The sequence below is a fragment of the Lonchura striata genome, chromosome 10 (assembly GCF_046129695.1).
Source record: "Lonchura striata isolate bLonStr1 chromosome 10, bLonStr1.mat, whole genome shotgun sequence".
Lineage (NCBI taxonomy): Eukaryota > Metazoa > Chordata > Aves > Passeriformes > Estrildidae > Lonchura > Lonchura striata.
The window spans coordinates 12,509,477-12,517,476 of record NC_134612.1 but is presented as its reverse complement, the minus strand read 5'-3'; positions in this window follow the sequence as shown (position 1 = coordinate 12,517,476).

The window sequence follows — 8,000 nt, the reverse complement described above, 5'->3', positions numbered from 1 at the left end:
GCTCTGGGACAGACACAACAAGGTGATCTGGGTTGTGTGATTTAGGAAACATTAAAACCCTGCTGGAAGTGAACACAGCAGAGGAATAAACATTCCACACTGAACAGGGAAGTGACTTTGTCCAAATCTTTATGCGTATCTCTTGCCTGAATGGGCCACTTTCAGTGCTTAGTAATAGTTTTGTAGGCTTAGATTTGCAATGATTTTGCTTCAGACTCAGCATCATTTCAGCTCAGAAATCAGTCTCTAAATCCTTCTATAATTACACAATACATGCCATAGTAAATAAATACATTTTAAAAAGTGCACTTGTATGTTGCACAAAGTAAGTCCAATTTTTCAAGGTTGACATATATGAATACTGTATGTTACTTCTCAGTCAGCAACTTGGATTTAAGTCTAACATGATTTGTGCCAAAACTTACAGTCCCAAGGCACAGTCTCACTTGAATCCTTACGTCCAAATTCCCTGCGTCTGCAAGGTCAGGACTACCTCTATCCATGCTATAGGCTTGTATTGGTTCTGTATTCAATCAGCTTAAAGTGAGCCTATTTCAAGTATCCACACTGGATCTCACAGGCTATTTGTGCTGCAGCCTTTCTCACTTTCAAGCATCCTACTTGTAAACACACTTCCTCTTCCTTTATTTATCACCACTCGAGTGCAACAACATCTTATCGCTTCTCACATACTATTGCTTATCAAAACTGGTGAGGAACGAAGAGTTGCAGCATCACTTCATATTGAGCATTCTCCTCATGATATATGTTTTTTTAGAGGAAATGTCCTAGTCCTCCACATCAATCATTTGGCAAAAGGAGGTAGAGTGTGGAAACAAAGACTCACTTGAAGTCCCTAAACTGTACTGATTTTTATCTCAAAATATTGCCACACCTTGTCTTCCTAAGAAGGAAATACTATGGGCAGTTTAATAGTCTGGGAATTCTACAAGCACTAACCTTGTAAATATCCGGAGGAAGACTAGGAGACTTTGAGAAAAAAGTGACAAACACTTTTAATTTTATATGTGTCTGTCATATAAAGCTTGCTTCTGTCTTTCTTTGACAGTGGCCCAAGCCCAATTGTGCCTCCTTCTATACAGAAGACATGCTGCATGTAGGACTTCTGCTTAATAGTAGTGAACAGATTTAATAAGTGAATGAACAAATGAACAAACACACACACTTGGGTTCATTCCCACCTTAGTACTTGTACTTTTGTTTCTTTTGTTTTTAAAATTGTTCGTCAGATAAATGAGCAGCATATAGCAATCAAGGGACAGAATCAGCTCCAACCCTCAAGAAACTGTAGTCAACTGTTTGGTGATATAATCCCTGCAAAGCAATGACAAGGGGACATGAAGGACAGCTGGGAATCCAGGGTGGGTGTTTCTAAAAGGGCATTCCAGAACTGGCTACAGCCTATCAGCAAACCTGCTCTTGGAACGACTCCTTCAGCCTCTGAATTTAGCTGCATTAATTATGTTTGTCTCTTCATTTCACTAGTGCTATTGCATAAAACACATTATTGATGAGCACTTAGTTTGAAATTCAGAGTTATTTTGGAGAACAAAAAACCCACACCCTTTATCATGAACTAAAATTCTCTGACCTAACACACTCAGGAAAGCATCCAAGTACCCAGACACTGAGCCTAGTAATTAACCTGCTGCTCAGCTGCCTTCCATCCAAACTCCTGCTGCTACAACCTACATGAAGAAGCTGCCTTCTTCAGTACTGAAACCTTCACTAGTTGTTGTTGGGATGTAGAAAGCAAGGCAGGGGGAGGAAAAAAAAGGACTGATGGTAGAACCTCCACTCCAGAGTTTGCCTTGCTAGAGCCAAAGTAAAGCACATTTATGCCTGATCCAGCCAACATACCCTGGACTTCCTTTTGTGTACACATCAGTTTAAATTGCCCCAAGAATACAGACTAACTCAGTTGAATGCTGACAGTTTTCCCAGACTTTCCCACAATTCCTTCTGTGTCTCTGTGTGGCTACGAAGTCTTCCATTATTTGCTGGGACTGAAAACAGTTGTTCTTTGTTATTCCTATGAATGATTTATACAGCTTCACTTTTAATTGTCACACTCATATGAACAGAACACCAAAATAATATCTAAGTGCTCTAAGATGCAATTTTAGACTTTTTCAGTTCCTGTCAGATAGAACTTTTCTAGCTGAATTAAAAGAGCAGTTTTAAAAGAGAGAAATTAAAGAGAGAATTAAAGGCAATTCCTTTTATAAAAGGCAAGTACTGACAATCTAGAAAAATAGCAAGTACCTGAATATTATGAAATGTATTCAGATATTCCCTTGTATTAATGTGTTATGAATATGCATTAGGAAAAAGCATAGGCTTTCCTACACTGAAGGATCCCAGACAAGTCATGTATTAAGATACACTGAGATGCTGGATGGTTTTTCATTAAATGCTTCTAAGAGCTACTTACAGTCTAGTACTCTACAATCCATAAGTTTTTTAAGGATAGAACACCTGAGATTCACTGTAAACAAATGGCAAAGAGAAGGTTTTAAACCACTGTAGAATCATCCATGGAATCTCAAGAAAATGATACCTTTACATATATTTGCACTCACCTTTATAAGTTATATTTCTATATAATATGACACTCACAGTAATTAGCAATAACAAGTGGCTTTGTTTTGATTTTTCTCTGAATAGTCCTTTAAGTACTGATGAGCATGGTCTCTCCATCTAATTCTATCTCCTAAGGCACTACTTGCTTTCGAAACTGATGCCAGACACTATGACAAAGGTCTCAAATTTCTGTCTCTTCTCACTCCTGGCTAATTCACATGATTAGTGAATGCAGGTATTGTATTTTTATCAAATTTACTATGTCCTTGCCACTTTTTTTTCTGTGTAGAAATCAGCACAACTTGCTTGTGTTGATCAGCTCAACCATGTTCACATCACCTATTTCTTCCAGTTTCAAGGAGCAAACCTTTCTTTTAGAGAGTAAGACTTAAAGATTTGATATGGAAAGAGTCTTCACTGAGTCACATAAAATCCTGCAGAGAGATTACAGTAATTTTATCTGAATCATCCTTGGTAATACTAGACAGTAGAGACAAGAAGGGCAATAAAAATTAGGTTGGAAAAAATAGGTTGGAAAAAAAGGAAGTTGCTCAAAGAAGCCAACATAAAATCCATTCAGCTATTTTACATAACACATGATTAAAGATACTTCTGGAATGTAAGACTTTCAGAAGAACCAGTCTGTGAATATTATTGTTGGTTTTCTTTTTCCATAAAGCTTTAGTAGGGACTGTCTACCTATTTTAAAGAACAAACAAGATGAGAATAACACACATTTCTCATTATTAAAAATAGTAAGAAGTCACTTGTGAATAATGCAAGTACTGAAACAAGTAGGGGTAGGAAGCTGATATATGGCAGCAGGAGAGAAAATAATTGAAGTCCCACAAAAGCTGTTTAGCATTTGATAAAATAAAATGCCACATAACAGGACAGAGTAATCTCACTGCCTAAAACCCATGTGTAGAGATTACTGCCTCACAGCTCCAAATAATCTTACAAATGTAGAACCAATGCAATCAAGAAATCCATTTCAGGCTCACATGCTCATGCTTAGCTGTCCAAAATGCTGCTAAATGTGGGCTGCTCTTTGAGGCCAGTAGATCTCAAACCATTTCTCCTAATTAGTTAAGTTGTGAAGCTTGTTCCTTCATTTCTTCCTCTGCTCCTGACATAGCATTTATCTTCCAACTTTTAAACTGGTATATTTAACCAACACCCAAGAGCATTAACAATGAACCCCAGATAATTTCCTCCAACAGCAGAGTGAGATTTGTCTACTCCCACTCTCTTCTACTGCCATAATTTCCACAGCTATGACTATTTATTGTCCTGATCAGACAGGTACCTCATTTTAAAAAAAGTTGTTCTACAAATCACAGCTCTCTACAGTCTGAACTAGTTCAGCCAGAACTGAGGTCAGTGTAAATGAGGGCCTGTTTAAAGAGCTTTCAGTCCTAGATCACTTACAAAATAAATTACATAATTTCTCTCTGCACAAATTCCACAGCTCTTCCATTTGCAGAACTGAAACTGTTGTGATGGTTTGAATAAGCCAGGAAGATAAATGGACACACTAACAGAAAGCTGTATCCCATTAAGTCCTTCAGAGTTTCAATGAAATTTTAGGAGCTGGTGAGCAATGGTAATGCTTTGTTGGAGTGCTGAAGTACAAAAGGCTCTATTAACAATAATAATACACTTTTACAGCATGCTTTATCCAACAATCTCAGAGATCATTACAAACATTAATTGAGCCTAACTATAGCCTGTGATGAATTAGCATTATTATGCTAATTTTATGGATGGAAAGAGAAAAAGACAGAGAGGTTAAGTGATTTACTCAGGAATAGAACCCAGCACCACGTGCACAAGGGGGTTATCCCAACCAAGAATTGTTGACAGACTAATCCAAGTGGAATGTCAGATACAAACATTATAAAGCACTCCCAAAATCATGATGCAATTGCTCTGAGGAAGTGATCACCAGCAAGGGCAAAGTGTTGCTGTGGATGTACAGCAGGTAAATTTCTTTGGCTTGTTCATTTACTGTGAAACTCTCACTGGATCTTTGCAAGATCATTCATAAGCACCAAGAATTTCTTACTGTTTAGTCTGATACATATCTAAAAGTAGGAGAATATTTTGAATAATGGTCATGAGGCCTGAAGCAGTCATCAGGACAAAACAGTTAAAATAATAAAAAATCTCTCCAAGTTCCATTCCAGTATCCTCCAATATTTTTAGCTCTTGGGAAAAAAAAAAACAAACAACAACAACCAAACATTTAAAAGCTGTTTTGGCATCCTCTTCTTATTGAATGTCCTGGAAAACACTTAGTCTGTCACTCATTAATCTTAGTCTGATTTAATGTATCTCACAATAAGAGCTACGACAAAGCTGCATCTTTGCCAAGCATCAGAGACTTTATTTCAGACAAAAATAATCCTTTGCCTTTCTTCCACCCTTTGTACCATTCATAATTTTCTACTTATTTAACACTGGTAGTTTGTTTCATGTGCCTGCTTGGTTTTCTAGTTTTAGACTGCCTTTTAAATGATTCCTAATTTCCATTATATTTGATACATTTTGAAACACTATCAGTTTCTAGAATATTTATGCAAATGTGTCTTCTTAGTCCCCGAAAAATCATTTTAATTAAGTCCTTAACATACTTGCCATTGTTAATAGCAGAAGAAAGGAAATGCTCTCTTATGAATATCCAACAGGGAGTAACTAGTAATTCATGAAAGGTATTTTCCTCTACAACATAGTGAAGAAATTATTGGTGATTACCATTTTCTCTTTTCATTAGGTTTCTTACCTGCTTATGCTGAATATGCCTTTTATTTGCTGAGCAGTTCTGGCTCTATCACTTTATATGAAAGATTTCCCTTCTTCCCCATTTCATAAAAATTAAATTACTGTAACATGGAAGCTGAACAGTACAGACATAAGCAAATCAACTGCAGCACCAGCTTAGTCTCCATTTCCATCTAACCCCAAGCTTCCCTGCCAGCAAAATGGTCAATGGTGGGAGCTTTATCCAGGAGATTTCACTTAGTGCTTAAGGATTCCATAAATTAACATCTTCTGAACACTGCAGATATGACAGTCATGACACCAGTCATGACATTACTTCCATGCTGATTCTGACAGAAGTTGACATTTGGAAAGAACAGTCAAAATGATGGGCAGTGAAGAGCCCAAACCAGGCAATCAGGACTAAAGTGGCTCAACCTCACACAACTGAACAAGCAGGGTCAGACAAAGAACACTTCTGTTTTGACCCCCTCCGTGTTCAATATGGACTGAAAGTAAACCCTGAGCCCAGGATCTTTGGGTTGAGATGAATAATTTTGTTGCTTTGTTTACTTATATAAGAAAGGTCTAAACAACCACAGATTCATCTACATTGTCAGTTGCAGAATGTAATTGCAGCAGCACCCTAATACCTGAGCTAATTTGAGTAGTGACAGAAAGGAAGATACACAATTTCTCACTTCAGCCTAGGCCAATCACACAAATTCCTGGGATCCCAGACCTAGTGGAATCAGTAAAATCCCTAATTTTGTTGATCTTCCAAGTTTCCACAAACACTTGAGGCTGAATCTGTGTCACTCTTCTCAACATGAGGTGTTTGTTCTTATTCCAGGTAAAGGGTTAAATTCATTCTTCCAAGAACCAACTGCGTCACTTTTGTTTGCTCTGTTTCACTGCCTTGCTGTGCAAACACTTGTGCTGGCCCAGGGGAAAGGGGTAGGAACAAATACCTGTGCCTGGGGAAGTGGTGTGACTGCCCCTTTTCGAAAGCAGCTCCTGGAAGAACTGGAACCACCTTCTGTGCCTGCCACCTCTTAACACAGCCTTGTAATTTGTTTAAACTGGTAGGAGCCAGGCAGAGATCCCACTGCTCCCAGTGCCTGGTCCTTATGAAGGCTGGCTGCTCCCTAGGGACAGGGAAATAGATGGCAGCAAGCAGAGCAGGTGGCTCACCAGACACCCTCCACCTGTCCTGAAGTAAGGACAGGGCAAGCTAGGGGTGGTAGCCATGGTCAAAAGAGGTCATCAAGCAAGTTCATGACAATGAGGCAGGTCCAAGTCAGGCTGAGAAGTCAGTCTGGGTCAGATACAGCCCTGTGACTGACAGGCAGGTCTGTGATGCCAGAGCAGAGCTGAGGTCAAGCCAGGAGTGGTCCAGCCTTGTGATCCCCAGTCAGGACAAGAGAGAGGAGAGAGCCAAGGTCAGGCTGGGAAGTCAGTCATAGGTCTGAGGCCAGAACAATCCACAATGCCCAGATCAACAGGCACAGATACAGGCACAGGTATGGCTGTACAGGGTAGAAATAGGTATTGAATGTAAACAGAGCCTCTGGGCCCATGGGTAGGGCTGTGAGGCAGGCCAATAAAGGCTTATTAGTGTCATCAGGGTCCAGACAGTTCTACTCATTCCTCTTCTTGTGTCATGTTCCTCCCACCCTCCTCATTCTAGCTTAGCGCTTGTGAGGCTGCATGTGGAGTCAGAGCAGCTCAGGAGGAAACCAATCCTCTTGGTGAGGTTATTTCCCCACACTGCTGTGTGAACAGCAGAACTGGTGCTGTGGCGTTGGCTGGAACATGTGCTCAGGGCTGAGAATCAACAGACAGTGGTAGATGTGGCAGTGGTCTAAGTGGGGTCACTGCCACTTGCGAAACTACACTCAGAATCTTCTGGAATAGTACAGATATGAATTTTCAGATTACAATTACCTTCTAATGTAAGAATTGTGTATTGCAAGTGTCACTGCTCAAAAACATTATTATAGAATTAATTTTTAAATTTATATAGCTCTACTTGATGATCTATATGCAACTGGACTAGATGGCTGTTGTGGGTCCTTCCCAGCTGAAATATTGTATTCTATAGACACAGTTGTGGATAAACTTATATTTGCCTAAAAGTATTAGAAGAGAGTCAGTGTCTCTAAGAGCATAGTATGGGCTAGAAACATTAAAATAAAGGAGAACCAGTCACAAGGAAGAAGAAAGGGAAAAGGAAACAATATCCTTTTTTTTTTTTTTTTTTTAAATCAGAGCTTGTTTTTTCTTACCATACTCTGTGTAATAACCCAGCAATGGAATGCAAATTAACATTCATGGTTTTTTTAAACAATAGCCTTTGTGTTCTGAACCACACTGACGAAACAGAACAATACTAAAAGAACACGATCACAGAATCATTTTCCAGCAATGTGCAAAACAGTTTTGTTAGAAACATCTAACTGTGAGGGAATCTATTTTGGAAAGTAATAAGAAAGAGAAGTTGGAAGTCCAACTTCTCTTTACTCAGTGGAGAATATATTTCATTTTTTTCTCAAGCTGAATTTCAAACTGTTACATCACTGCAAATTCCATGAAGTCAGTATGATCCTAGGCTCTAGGTCTAGGCAGCCAGG